We start from the raw sequence: 16,282 nt of genomic DNA, 5'->3' as shown, positions 1-16,282 counted from the left end.
CTCCTGCCCTCGATGACGCTTCAGCCAATCAGGTTACCGGTAACCAGAACCAGTGAACCTAAGTGGCTGAGACACCTGTCAGTGTTAACCAGGGAATGCACCCCCCTGGTGGCTCTGATAGGCACTTCCAAAGCCAACCAGCTGCAGTTATTAAGATAACCGGCGCTCACCAGGGGGCCAGCCATCTGAATAGTGGGCGGCAGCGACAATACATGGATTCATGCAGGAGAGAGGGGGCGGCACTCCTGCGCCCTCTATGGACGCACCGCCACTGGTACACAGTTAGACTGCACGTGGCTGGGTGGGTCCTGTCTCATAATATCTAACAATGGTGCAGGTGAATGGGTCCTGAATACAAGTAAAAAGTGTAAACCGGGTCAGGTCAGGAGTTGGCGTGGCTAAGAGAAGAGGTCATCCTCCTGGGGGTGAAGAGAGGACCCCTCAATAGAACATGCATCAGGTGACCTGAGCCCCCCTTGTCCCATAAGCCTCAGGCTTTCAGATGGACTTTTGGAGCTGTAACGGAATGACCTGTGACACCCAGAGACTTTTGAAGGATGGGGGGTACTCCTGTGCCAGCGTCACTAATGACTTTTGGGTCTAGGGTCACCCTGTGCCCCTTTTGGGCATAGGGTGAATGATAACTGATAATTCATTTTGCAGGATATCTTGAGATATTGAAAATCTAAAAGTGAATATAAAGACAGTCCATGGGGACTGATAACAATCAATAAAGATATGCAGTGAATTCAAAATTAGTGAAATAACCCGAAACTGATAATAAATCCAAAAATAAAAGTCCAAATATATAAATCAAAGTTTGGATAAATCAATCTAGTGTGCCAGTGATAAACAAAACTTCTGCACTTCGGGCATCAATGTGGACAATCTTGATAACCCTTTGCTTAGCCTGGGCTCACAGTGCGCTTACCTCCAGACACTAGGTCATGTGTGTCAACGAAATCCTCCCAAAACTGGAACAGAATCCAAACAGTGGGTAACACATGTTGCACGGAATCTTCCCAGTGCTGAGATAGAATCGAGGGGCGTTCTCTGTATCCAATACCAGTATAGGTCCAGGCGCAGCGAAGTCGACTCCACAGGATAGCCACAAGGTGTATCAGGAGCAAATGTAGAAATAAAAAGCTCTCATGGTGAAGTATGCAAGCACTTTAAAATTTAATAAAGGTAAAAATGTGCTTACATTGAAAAAACGAATAAAACGCCAAACAGCGGCACTTCCGGTGGACGGTCAGGGTGTCACGTCACTTCCGGTCACATCTAACCTTATGCATTACGTCACGACACGTGACTTCATCGGAGGTTACTGAGTGACTAATGGATACTGCCTTATATTGATACAAACAGGAAATGGTCCAGCAGCCATTTTAGATTACAAAATGGCATTTGAACAGAGCTAGGCTGCGGCCATTTTAGAGAAGGGCAAAGATAAGGGAAAAAAATATTTATTTATTTGAACTGGTGACGTAACGGAATTACGGACCAGACCATGTCACGCTAAAAACAACGGACATATTGAATATGCACAACTCAAAATGCCAAAAATTAATTATATTCAATTAAATGTAAAACCCACATTAAAACTTGTCAAAATAAAATATTTATATAAATGACAAGATAACAGACTAAGGACACCAATATTGGATAGATAAACGTTTCATAACAATTAACCAATGGGGTCCTAAACATTATCCAATTATTAATTGATGGTAGTCTGTAAATTTTAATAACCTTTCAAGATAAAATTTAAAATATTAAAATGTAAAATACATAAAATCTTGAATTGTGAATGAGGTACTGGACTAGACTGGAGTGAGTGATACCCCTTGCGTTTACAAGTGAATCCCCCTCCAATGAATAGATCACATAATTGCATTCTAAACCAGAAATCTAAAACAACTAAAAATTTCTTAAAAAACAGTTGACGTCGAACTCAACATTTAACCCATTAGGCACTAAAGTATTTAAAGAGTGAATCCACTGAGATTCTTTCTGACTTATTGTCCTAACCAAATGGGCTCCTCTCCATGGCTTGTTGAATTTATCTATCCCCCAAAACATTAGTTGTTTAGGATCTTTATTATGTTTCTCCGCAAAATGCCTACTAACGTTGTGCTTCGGGAAGCCATTTTCTATATTAACAACATGCTCCTTTATTCGAACCATTAATGCTCTCTTCGTTCTTCCTACATATTGCAAGTTGCAGGAGCACTGGAGAACATATACCACCCCTTCAGTATGGCAACTAATGAAGTCATTAATGGTATGACATTCATTTGTATGGGTGGAGATGAACTCAGTCCTTTTCTTTTGAGGACCTTTAGAATGTTTACAGGCATAACAATATTTACAGGGAACAAAGCCCTTCGTATTAAAGAACGTATAACCACTCTTAGGTGGAGGGTCAACCACATTTTTCACCAAAATGTCTTTTATGGTTGGGGCTCTTGTATACACAATATTAGGTTTTTCTGGCAATATGGATTTTAAATGCCTGTCTTCTTTCAAAATATGCCAATGTCTTTTGATCAATTTTTCCACATCTTTATGCTGAATATTGTAATCCAAAATAATGGCAGGGGCCATCATATCCCGCTGTTTCTTAATATTTCCCTGTAGCATCGTATTTCGATCTAGACCCGCAACTGATTGAATTTGTTCATCAATAAAGTTATCTGAGTATCCTTTGTTTTTAAATCTTGCACCTATGAACTCTGCCTGAGTCAAAAAATCTGTATTGTTTGTGCAATTCCGTTTAATACGAACCAGCTGTCCCTTAGGAATATTTAGCAACCATGATTTATGATGACAGCTATTCAGTGACAAATAACTATTAGAATCAACACTTTTAAATTGTGTTTTGGTAATCAATTTATTGGTTGATATAGTAATATCTAGATCCAAAAAAATTACTGATTTGTCACTAATATTGAACACCAAATTAATGTTTTAATCATTAATATTTAATTCTGCACAGAAATTCTCAAATGTTTCCTTGGTACCTTTCCACACCATGAGCACATCATCGATGTATCTTTTGTAGAATACTAATTGAGTGGGGGTATTGGAATAAATGGCACTCTCCTCCCACTGTGCCATGAAGGCATTAGCCACCGAGGGTGCAAATTTTGCGCCCATGGCGATGCCGGTTCTTTGGTTATAGTACGATTGATTGTACCAGAAATAATTAGATTTCAGACAGAATTCCAAGCATTTAATGAGAAATTTCCGTTGCTTGCAAATAAGCATAGTATAATTTCTCAAAAGCCACTTCGTAGCACTACAAGCTTGGTGATGATTTACTATTGTATATAAAGAGGATACATCTGCCGTGGCGATCCAGGTTTGTCCCTCCACAACAGGTACCTCTTCTAATAGCTGCAAAACATGTTTAGTGTCTCTTAGATATGCTTTGGTTTGCTGAATAGCTGGTTGCAAAAATTGGTCAAGGTATTGACCCATCCTGGCTGTAAATGGGTGTCAACACCATTGACGATGGGTCTGCCTGGTGGGTTGACCTTATCTTTATGTATTTTCGGAATGATGTATATTATCGGTATTCTACAAACTTCCGGTAATAAAAATACGGATTCTTTTTTATTCAGGATATCACCTTTCACTCCCAAATGAATAAGTTGTTTCAATTGCTCCTTGTATTTGGAGGTGGGATTTCCTAATAATTTGGTGTAGGTCTCAGTATCTTCCAGTTGTCTCAGGAGTTCTTTATTGTATTGTTCTTTGGATAGAACCACAACTCCTCCTCCCTTATCGGCAGGTCTAATTACAATGTCTTTGCGTTTTTTCAGGGACTGCATTCCCTTTTTGAGATGTATGGGATCACTCGCTTTTTTCAGTTTTAGTCCATCAAGGTCCTGAAGGACTAATTTTTTGAAAACTTCAATATTTGGATTATTGCTGACCTGTGGATTAAACACAGAATTATTGCGGAGTGTACTATGTTGAATGGGATTTGTGGATGTCAATGTGGAAGATCCATATTTGATTGGATTACCTAAAAAATATTTTTTAATGTTCATTTTCCTGATATATTTTTGTATGCCTATAAAAGTTTCAAATGTATTAAGGTTCTTCACTGGTGCATGTTTAAGACCACCCTCTAATACCAAAATTTCTTCTGCGGTCAGCTCCTTGCCACTTAGGTTGAAGACCCCCTCCCCCTTCCACTCTTTTTCTTTTTGGATCTCTTTCCTCCTCTACATCCCCGTTTTCTTTGGGAATTCGGGTTTTCTTTACGTTGTGAGGCTTTCTTGGGGATCTCTGATATTCCTTTATTCTTCTTGGAGATTGATCCTCCCGTGTCTGCCTCCTTGGGGATGAGTAAGGATCTTGGGGGTACCGTCTCGGAGAGTGATTCCTCCGATCCCGGTCTAAAAAAGACTCATGGGAATTATGTGCATAGTAAGGTGCATGGTAAGGGTGGTGATCTTGGTATTGACGCAGAGGTTCAAACCGGTTATGTGTGGGGATTGGACTCCGTTGCGGATAATTATAGTATTGGGGATAGTGAGGGTTGGCATTATGGGGTGGCGGATAATAAATTGGCCCCCTATTATCCCTATAGTCCCTCTCAGAGTTACGACGATTCCAGTACGGTTTCTTGAAAGGTTTTTTAAAAGGTTTTTTTGGACGTGTATTTTGAGGTGTTTGGTGACGTTGTGCTTCACCATTATCTTGTTCTTGACCTCCTCTCACTCGTGGAGGAGCTTGATCCTGCCAACCTAAATGTTTATCAGGTCGACTTGTCCCTAAATCTTCAATATACTCTTCTTTCTCAGGTGTTGAATATGTTGAAGTGGGTAATGGAGGCGTGTGTTTTGCCTGCCATTTGAACACCTGATCTGCTTTGTAATCTGATGTATCTCATTATCGAATCCATGGCCCGCATCTTCTTTTGTTTTCGTTTAAGGAGAAAATGAACGTTGACACACATGACCTAGTGTCTGGAGGTAAGCGCACTGTGAGCCCAGGCTAAGCAAAGAGTTATCAAGATTGTCCACATTGATGCCCGAAGTGCAGAAGTTTTGTTTATCACTGGCACACTAGATTGATTTATCCAAACTTTGATTTATATATTTGGACTTTTATTTTTGGATTTATTATCAGTTTCGGGTTATTTCACTAATTTTGAATTCACTGCATATCTTTATTGATTGTTATCAGTCCCCATGGACTGTCTTTATATTCACTTTTAGATTTTCAGTTTGCGCTCATCATTCTTTATTCAGACCTTTATTTGTTGTTAGCACATTTTAGATTTGAGCAGCATTTTGTTTTTCACTGGTCACTTTTAATTTTCACTGTTGGCTAGCGCTTTAGTCACCCACTTGTCTATTCCATCTTGAGATATTACAAGTGGTTATTCTGACCCCACCAGGTCAGTGGAGTGTTTTCATTCAATGTGAGGACACGTGCTTTTGAGATGTTAATTGGGGCAGCTCCAAGACATTCCATTGTGAGATGCTAATTCAGTCCTAAGGGTCAGATGTATCCTTTCAGGGGTAGGGAATTAGCATGTCAATTATGTTTAGTAAAGGAATGTGACTTGTCAAGCTGTAGTAATTACCTCCTCTAATGCAGATACGGGACGTCTGGAGGATAATTAACTCAACTGAATGTCATTGTCTAAAAGAATGTGATTGAAGCCCCATTGTGTGATGTGTGGGTGGAGAGTTCTTTGTCCCTGTGATTAGCTGAAATATGCTTGTACTATATATAAGAAAGCTAAGATACCATTAAAAGTGTTCATACATTTTGACTCAGAACACAGAGCGTATGTCTCGTCTCTCTGAGGGAATTCTTATGGATCGTGTCTGCTGGCTTGTTGGACTGTCGGATAAGCTGTCGTGGGGCGATGGAATGGGAATATCGTAAACGGTGGTGACTGTTACAGGAGCCTTAACCTATAATCACAAGGGAATACTTGTTCTGTGAGTAACTCTGGACTGAATGGAGCAGTCAGTTCTCCATTCGGTGGACCAAGGGGTTGCAGAGCAGGGTTTCGAACCCACCACCTGTACACATGGAAGCAACAGAATAGGTTGGGGGTGGGGGGTTTAGAGGCAGTTCTGGTACAGCGGGGGTGTCCTCTGGAAAGTCCTGCTACCAATCCTCTTGGGTTCAAAGCTGCCATTTCTCAGTGTGTATTGTTCTCTGCAGTGTCAAGGTGGGCTCCCAAAAATCCACCAATATTCAATAAAAAAGACTACGGGACACATTCTCCAATGTACTGGTTGTTTCTTCAAGACAAATGCAATGCTACTGTAGAGTTACGAGCATACCATGCTCTTCATCAGGCTTTATATATATACAGTGCTCAGCATAAATACATAAGTACAACCATTTTGAGAAGTAAGATTTAAAAATCTCAATGAACACAAGAACAATTTCCAAACTTTTGATGAAATTGAGTTTTATAGAACATGTGTTTGGCTCATAACATGAAATTAAGGTGAATAATATCATTTAGATTTCAAGGGCCAAATCCACAAAAGGGATACGACGGCGTAATTGCTGTAACGCCGTCGTATCCCTGTTCCTAACTATGGAACTGATCCACAGAATCAATTTTCCATAGTTAGGCAGAAGATCCGGCATGTGTAAGGGACTTACACTGCCGGATCTTAGGATGCAGTACCGCATCCGCCGCTGGGGGCATTTTGTGTCGAAATGCCGCCTCGGGTATGCAAATTAGCACTTGCGGAGATCCACGAAGCTTTTCAGCTTCGTTTTTTCTCCGTAAGTATTAAGTTGCATACGCAAAATTAGGGCTGCTTTTACATGGTGTAAAGTTAGTACACCGTGTAAAAGCAGACCTTTCTGTCCAGCGACGCAATTTTTTTGGAATTTTGAAATTTTTTTTTTCCCGCCGTATTTTTTTTTATTCCTGACACAACTTTATTGACCCGTCGCAATCCACAAAGCTCGGCGTAACGTAATTTCGCAATATACACGTCGGGAAAATAACGTCACGAGCATGCGCAGTACGGCTGGCGCGGGAGCGCGCCTAATTTAAATGGGAATCGCCCCCATTTGAATAGGAACACCTTGCGACGGCGGAATTTAAGTTACACAGCCCAAAATTTCTAGGTAAGTGCTTTGTGGATCGGGCACTTAGGTAGAAATTTTAAGGCAGTGTAACTTAAATGGAAAAAATTACGTTAGGCACGATCTTTGTGGAAATGGCCCCAAGATCTTACGTTTTACTCAAATTAGTTGATGCAAAAATGCATACACCCCACAACAAAAACTACTACATCAAGTATTTTGTATGACCTCCATGATTTGTAAGGACAGCACCAAGTCTTCTAGGCATGGAATAAACAAGTTGGTGACATATTTCAACAAACAGCAAAGGGAGGGCGCCAGAACTTTCCAACATCGCAAAAGTTCGGAAGTGCCCATTTTGAAGGCTTAAATGCAAGTAATTCGACATGTAGCACTACCCCCGGAGGAGCTGCTGTTTTTTTTTTCGGGTCGCACGTTTGCCTCATGGCTCTTCCGAATTCCTAGGGGTGCGTGATGCATGTAGTAGAAGTAAAGGAATGTCTGCAACAGGTGCTCTTTGCTGTGCTCTTTATTACCCAGCCGGGTAAAAACAGTAAAACTTGTGGTGAGGAAAGGTTGAAGTTGAAGTTGAAGAAGGCAGGGTGGGGTCCTGAAGAAGAAGGGAGAATAGCAGATTCAGGCGTGATAATAGGAAACAGTCCTGCTCCCAGACGTAACACTTCTCTGTGCCACTCCTGCCGGAGTGGGTTTAGTGTACCCGGACAGGCCTCTCTCACTGACCTGGCAGCCGGAGTAGTACTCGAACATTTGTAGGATAAAGTCTCTGCCACAGACCCTCCTTGGTGAACGTCAGGGAGACACCTCTGCCACAGGCCCTCTCTGATTTGTAGTTACGGAGGAGATCCTCTTTAGGTGAATTACGCCTGGATCTCCTTCAACTTGTCACCCAGGTACCGACTGACAGGTGATCAATCCTTTAGTGTCCGGCTACCTTCATCCCCGGTGGTTTGTGGAGGCCCTTTTGGACCGCCAGCCTCTAAATGGCGCTCCTCAGACGGACTCCCCACCGAACAGCAATACTGCTTGGGATCCTCAAAGGTGGGAACCCAGTCGTTGCTCAATTGTTCCAGGCCAACGTGGCCCCGGAACCAGGAACACCGCGTGGCCAGGTAGGCCATAACCAGGGGCGGACTGACAGCTCATGGGGCCCCCGGGCAAAAGAAGAACATGGGGCCCCCTGTGTCCCTGCCCACGTTCAAGCTATATCCACACAAAGTCCCACCTACATATTGCACTGCCCACATTGCAAATAATTTCTCTACACAATGTTCAAAATAAATGTTTATTATAGGAATTTAATTCTTGCCACTGATCACCAATGTAAGGAACATTCTTCTCACTGATCACCAATATAAGGGACATTCTTCTCACTGATCACCAATGTAAGGGACATTCTTCTCACTGATCACCAATGTAAGGAACATTCTTCCCACTGATCACCAATGTAAGGGACATTCTTCTCACTGATCACCAATGTAAGGAACATTCTTCTCACTGATCACCAATGTAAGGGACATTCTTCTCACTGATCACCAATGTAAGGAACATTCTTCTCACTGATCACCAATGTAAGGGACATTCTTCTCACTGATCACCAATGTAAGGGACATTCTTCCCACTGATCACCAATGTAAGGAGCATTCTTCTCACTGATCACCAATGTAAGGGACATTCTTCTCACTGATCACCAATGTAAGGGACATTCTTCTCACTGATCACCAATGTAAGGGGCATTCTTCTCACTGATCACCAATGTAAGGGACATTCTTCTCACTGATCACCAATGTAAGGAACATTCTTCCCACTGATCACCAATGTAAGGGACATTCTTCTCACTGATCACCAATGTAAGGAACATTCTTCCCACTGATCACCAATGTAAGGGACATTCTTCCCACTGATCACCAATGTAAGGAACATTCTTCTTACTGATCACCAATGTAAGGAACATTCTTCTCACTGATCACCAATATAAGGGACATTCTTCTCACTGATCACCAATGTAAGGGACATTCTTCCCACTGATCACCAATGTAAGGGACATTCTTCCCACTGATCACCAATGTAAGGAACATTCTTCCCACTGATCACCAATGTAAGGGACATTCTTCTCACTGATCACCAATGTAAGGGACATTCTTCTCACTGATCACCAATGTAAGGGACATTCTTCCCACTGATCACCAATGTAAGGAGCATTCTTCTCACTGATCACCAATGTAAGGGACATTCTTCTCACTGATCACCAATGTAAGGGACATTCTTCCCACTGATCACCAATGTAAGGGACATTCTTCCCACTGATCACCAATGTAAGGAACATTCTTCTTACTGATCACCAATGTAAGGAACATTCTTCTCACTGATCACCAATATAAGGGACATTCTTCTCACTGATCACCAATGTAAGGAACATTCTTCCCACTGATCACCAATGTAAGGGACATTCTTCCCACTGATCACCAATGTAAGGGACATTCTTCTCACTGATCACCAATGTAAGGAACATTCTTCTCGCTGATCATCAATGTAAGAGACATTCTTCCCACTGATCACCAATGTAAGGAACATTCTTCCCACTGATCACCAATGTAAGGAACATTCTTCTCACTGATCACCAATGTAAGGGACATTCTTCCCACTGATCACCAATGTAAGGGACATTCTTCTCACTGATCACCAATGTAAGGGACATTCTTCCCACTGATCACCAATGTAAGGAGCATTCTTCTCACTGATCACCAATGTAAGGGACATTCTTCCCACTGATCACCAATGTAAGGAACATTCTTCCCACTGATCACCAATGTAAGGGACATTCTTCCCACTGATCACCAATGTAAGGAACATTCTTCTCACTGATCACCAATGTAAGAGACATTCTTCTCACTGATCACCAATGTAAGGGACATTCTTCTCACTGATCACCAATGTAAGGGACATTCTTCTCACTGATCACCAATGTAAGGGACATTCTTCTCACTGATCACCAATGTAAGGAACATTCTTCTCGCTGATCATCAATGTAAGAGACATTCTTCCCACTGATCACCAATGTAGGGAACATTCTTCCCACTGATCACCAATGTAAGGAGCATTCTTCTCACTGATCACCAATGTAAGGAGCATTCTTCTCACTGATCACCAATGTAAGGAACATTCTTCCCACTGATCACCAATGTAAGGAACATTCTTCCCACTGATCACCAATGTAAGGGACATTCTTCTCACTGATCACCAATGTAAGGAACATTCTTCCCACTGATCACCAATGTAAGGACATTCTTCTCACTGATCACCAATGTAAGGACATTCTTCTCACTGATCACCAATGTAAGGAACATTCTTCCCACTGATCACCAATGTAGGAGCATTCTTCCCACTGATCACCAATGTAAGGGACATTCTTCTCACTGATCACCAATGTAAGGAACATTCTTCTCACTGATCACCAATGTAAGGGACATTCTTCCCACTGATCACCAATGTAAGAGACATTCTTCTCACTGATCACCAATGTAAGGAACATTCTTCTTACTGATCACCAATGTAAGGAACATTCTTCCCACTGATCACCAATGTAAGGGACATTCTTCCCACTGATCACCAATGTAAGGGACATTCTTCCCACTGATCACCAATGTAAGGAACATTCTTCTCACTGATCACCAATGTAAGGGACATTCTTCCCACTGATCACCAATGTAAGGGACATTCTTCCCACTGATCACCAATGTAAGGAACATTCTTCTCACTGATCATCAATGTAAGAGACATTCTTCTCACTGATCACCAATGTAAGGGACATTCTTCTCACTGATCACCAATGTAAGAGACATTCTTCTCACTGATCACCAATGTAAGGGACATTCTTCTCACTGATCACCAATGTAAGGGACATTCTTCCCACTGATCACCAATGTAAGGGACATTCTTCCCACTGATCACCAATGTAAGGGACATTCTTCCCACTGATCACCAATGTAAGGAACATTCTTCCCACTGATCACCAATGTAAGGAACATTCTTCTCACTGATCACCAATGTAAGGAACATTCTTCTTACTGATTACCAATGTAAGGGACATTCTTCCCACTGATCACCAATGTAAGAGACATTCTTCTCACTGATCACCAATGTAAGGGACATTCTTCTCACTGATCACCAATGTAAGGAACATTCTTCTCACTGATCACCAATGTAAGGAGCATTCTTCTCACTGATCACCAATGTAAGGGACATTCTTCTCACTGATCACCAATGTAAGGAACATTCTTCTCACTGATCACCAATGTAAGGGACATTCTTCCCACTGATCACCAATGTAAGGAACATTCTTCTCACTGATCACCAATGTAAGGGACATTCTTCTTACTGATCACCAATGTAAGGGACATTCTTCCCACTGATCACCAATGTAAGGAACATTCTTCTTACTGATCACCAATGTAAGGGACATTCTTCCCACTGATCACCAATGTAAGAGACATTCTTCTCACTGATCACCAATGTAAGGGACATTCTTCTCACTGATCACCAATGTAAGGAACATTCTTCTCACTGATCACCAATGTAAGGAACATTCTTCTCACTGATCACCAATGTAAGGAACATTCTTCTTACTGATCACCAATGTAAGGGACATTCTTCTCACTGATCACCAATGTAAGGGACATTCTTCCCACTGATCACCAATGTAAGAGACATTCTTCTCACTGATCACCAATGTAAGGAACATTCTTCTCACTGATCACCAATGTAAGGAACATTCTTCTTACTGATCACCAATGTAAGGAACATTCTTCTCACTGATCACCAATGTAAGGGACATTCTTCTCACTGATCACCAATGTAAGGAACATTCTTCTCACTGATCACCAATGTAAGGGACATTCTTCTCACTGATCACCAATGTAAGGGACATTCTTCTCACTGATCACCAATGTAAGGAATATTCTTCCCACTGATCACCAATGTAAGGGACATTCTTCTCACTGATCACCAATGTAAGGAACATTCTTCCCACTGATCACCAATGTAAGGGACATTCTTCTCACTGATCACCAATGTAAGGGACATTCTTCCCACTGATCACCAATGTAAGGGACATTCTTCCCACTGATCACCAATGTAAGGGACATTCTTCCCACTGATCACCAATGTAAGGGACATTCTTCCCACTGATCACCAATGTAAGGGACATTCTTCCCACTGATCACCAATGTAAGGAATATTCTTCCCACTGATCACCAATGTAAGGAACATTCTTCCCACTGATCACCAATGTAAGGGACATTCTTCTCACTGATCACCAATGTAAGGGACATTCTTCTCACTGATCACCAATGTAAGAGACATTCTTCTCACTGATCACCAATGTAAGGAACATTCTTCTCACTGATCACGAATGTAAGGGACATTCTTCCCACTGATCACCAATGTAAGGGACATTCTTCCCACTGATCACCAATGTAAGGGACATTCTTCCCACTGATCACCAATGTAAGGGACATTCTTCTCACTGATCACCAATGTAAGGGACATTCTTCTCACTGATCACCAATGTAAGAGACATTCTTCTCACTGATCACCAATGTAAGGAACATTCTTCTCACTGATCACCAATGTAAGGGACATTCTTCTCACTGATCACCAATGTAAGGGACATTCTTCTCACTGACCACCAATGTAAGGGACATTCTTCCCACTGATCACCAATGTAAGGAACATTCTTCTTACTGATCACCAATGTAAGGGACATTCTTCTCACTGATCACCAATGTAAGGAACATTCTTCCCACTGATCATCAATGTAAGGAACATTCTTCCCACTGATCATCAATGTAAGGGACATTCTTCCCACTGATCACCAATGTAAGGGACATTCTTCCCACTGATCACCAATGTAAGAGACATTCTTCTCACTGATCACCAATGTAAGGAACATTCTTCTCACTGATCATCAATGTAAGGAACATTCTTCTCACTGATCACCAATGTAAGGTGCATTCTTAGTGTACAGATGACAGTATCAGGCCGCTTTCACACTGGGGTGGCGGCAGCGGTAAAGCGCCGCTATTTTTAGCGGCGCTTTACCGTAATTTTTGTGGAGATATTCGGCTGGTAGTGGGGCACTTTTAACCCCCACTAGTGTCTGAAAAAGGGATAAAACAACCTGCAAAGTGCCGCTGCATTTCAATGGGCATAGATGCTGCTTGCAGGACATTTTTTAACGTCCTGCTAGCGCATCGCCTCAGTGTGAAAGTATCTGGCTTTCACATTTACACTGCAGGGGAGACATTTTTCAGGTGCTTTTCAGGCGCTATTTTTAGCCCAAAAGCGCATGAAAAACATCCCAGTGTGAAGGGGGACTTGGGGAAAAGCACTCAGTGTATACATTTCAATGATTTTATGTAATTCATATATAGGGAATAACACTCACTTACGCCCAGGTTTACACTGACAGCAGGAATTAAATCATGCAAGTTCAGCTAAACTTGCACGATTTCATACCCGCACGTCAGTGCGAGTTTGGCGGGCGATTTCAGAGACATCTGAGCGGGTTGCTGCACAGATGTCGATGGAAATTGCACCCCAAAGTCAGCAAAAGTTGCAAAGAAACTACTTTTGGGAATCGGTGCAGGGCCACAAATGGGGCATCGCACTGATTCAGGTAGTGCCTTTACCATGAGATTTGACATGTCAAATCGCATGGCAAATTGCTCCTATGTAAACCAGAGCTAAGTGCTATTCCCTATATAACACTGATATCTATACACTGAGTGCTGTACCAGATATCAGTGTGCATTAGTGAATAGCACTTGATCTGGTAAAATAGGCACAGAGCACAGGGCAAGAAGGAAGGAACCAGGAAGTAACACTCAGCATGGCTCTTAGAACAACACACAGACACAGTAACTGCACGAATTTCATTATCACACTGACCTCCTGCTGCTGCACAAGGCAGATCAGTGTGGATTGATGCCATTTGAAATTCCAAGCTGACTCAGTCAGCTCTCCTCTATGTGAATTGTGCAGTGCTTTCTGCCTCAAAGGCTCCTTCACAGACTGTAACCCACGGCAGACTTATGGCCCTTATGGCTGCTGGATTCCCCAGGAGAGAGCAGGGGGAGAGGTGGCTGGAGCGCCTGTCTCAGAATATCCCCGCACGGCTCAGGGCTCTGATGAGCCACCCATCCCAGCCAACAAACACCTCTGAGCTGCTCACACAGCCACAGCCAATGGTTCCATAGCACTGCTTCCTCGGGGGTACAGTTTTTTATTTTATTGTGCATAATAATCAGCGCTGCTGCGGGCACCTTCAGGGACAGACTGAGCCGGCCGGGCCCCCCTCCCCACGGGCCCTCGGGAACTGCCCGACTCACCGAATGGTCAGTCCGCCCCTGGCCATAACCCTGGGGTGCCGTGATGTGGCCACCCTAAAGGTGGGTGCCACACTGGACGAAGGAGAACCCAGAACCAATGGTGTCTGCCCCATAAATACCCTCCCCCAGCATGCACAGGGAGGCCAAACCCTCCTGACTGGCTGCTGGGGAAGAGTACCCAAACCTTCACTCCACTGCTGCCACCTACTGCACAGGGATGGGAAGAACACCCCTGCACAACAGAATAAGCCCACAGCACAGAGACAGAGACCCTGTTTTGCACATAACAATCTGGATCAGAGTTTAACTATACTCTGATCTCCCTTTAAATAGCACCGGTACCTAAAGTAACCAGGCGCTACAAACATATTAAGAGTATAGGGGTTCTGGTAATGCCCTGGGGGACACGTGTCAATGAAGAAAAGTTTGTAAAAAATCATTTTTAAATGAGCAGTGATTTTCTGATGCTTAAAGTAAAACCATATGTCGTGCCTGTGTACTTATCAGTACAGGTGCTATGTTAAATCTAGTGGGATGAGAGACTTACTTGCTCTCACCTGTGTTTGATTTATTTAAATTTGGCTGTCGTCAGCCCTGAGCTGTCTTGTGGGTCATTCTGTTCTCCAGAAGATGACAGTTCATCTCCGGATAGTAGGTGGCGCCAAAGAGGGTTCAGGCGGAGCCGCTTCTTCCCAGCAGCCAATTGGAGGAGTTTTCCCTCGCGGAGTATGCTGGGGAGGGGTAATTCTGTGGCAGAGGCCTTTGCTCTGAGTTCTTCGCGGGTTCCTGGTTCCAGGTGCGGCACCCACCTTTAGCGTGTACGCACATCACAGGCCCCCGGCGATATGGCCTACCAGGGGGGAACATGCTACGCGGAGTTTCTGACTCTGGACCCTCATGGCCCGGAGCATCTGATGCTGCAAAGGGGCCCCAGTGACTTACTGGGTCCTCCTATTTCTATTGAGAAGATCCCAAGCGAGTTGTGCTGTTCGGTGGTGGATCGGCTTGAGGAAAACCCGGAGGCAGGTGATCCAATAGGGCTTGAATGAACCATCGGGGATCTGGGTACCGGACACTGACAGGTTGTATGCAGCAAGCTGTCAGTCGGTGGCCCCAAATTATGCACTGGGAGGATTCCCTCTATTATCCAAACTTCTGAAGTACTAGGCCTGTGGCAGAGGTCTCATCCTAAGATCCAAATTCCATTTGAGCCAAGTCTGTGGCAGAGACTTGTTCCTTCCCAGGAGAGCTAAGTGACACTCCGGCTGCCAGGCCTGTGAGAGGGGTCTGTCGGGGGGCACTTTACCCACTTCGGCTGAAGTGGCGACAAGGAAAGAGATTCTACTGGAGGCAGGATTGCTTCTATTCATCCATTGCCGGTATCTGCAAGGTTTATTCTTTCTTTTCACCAATCTGTCTTATCTACCTCGAGTTGACTGTGTTGGACCAGAAATAAAGCATTGAAAACGTCAACCAACAGTCTGGATATTCAGTTACTGCTCTCGTTGCCATCATCACCCCTAGACACATCACGGAGGTAACTTAAATATGCTGATCCCAAATCTAATCAGCGGCTTCTCCGGGGGTAGCGCTACACATAAAAAATGAGAAATAACAACAAAAAACCCTTAAAATATAGTTCCTGGGGGGGTCCCTTTACTCTGCATGTAGCAGTGGCACATCTATACCATGTATAGAACCTGCTGCAGCAATCATGACACTTATAAAGCCAAAAAAGGACATTTTCTAGATTTCTTTGTTTTATAAGCAATGTCTTGGGTAACCAGTCT

The sequence above is a fragment of the Rana temporaria genome, chromosome 3, assembly GCF_905171775.1.
Source record: "Rana temporaria chromosome 3, aRanTem1.1, whole genome shotgun sequence".
NCBI lineage: Eukaryota > Metazoa > Chordata > Amphibia > Anura > Ranidae > Rana > Rana temporaria.
The sequence above is the reverse complement of the archived record's forward strand: the minus strand, read 5'-3'. Positions refer to the sequence as shown.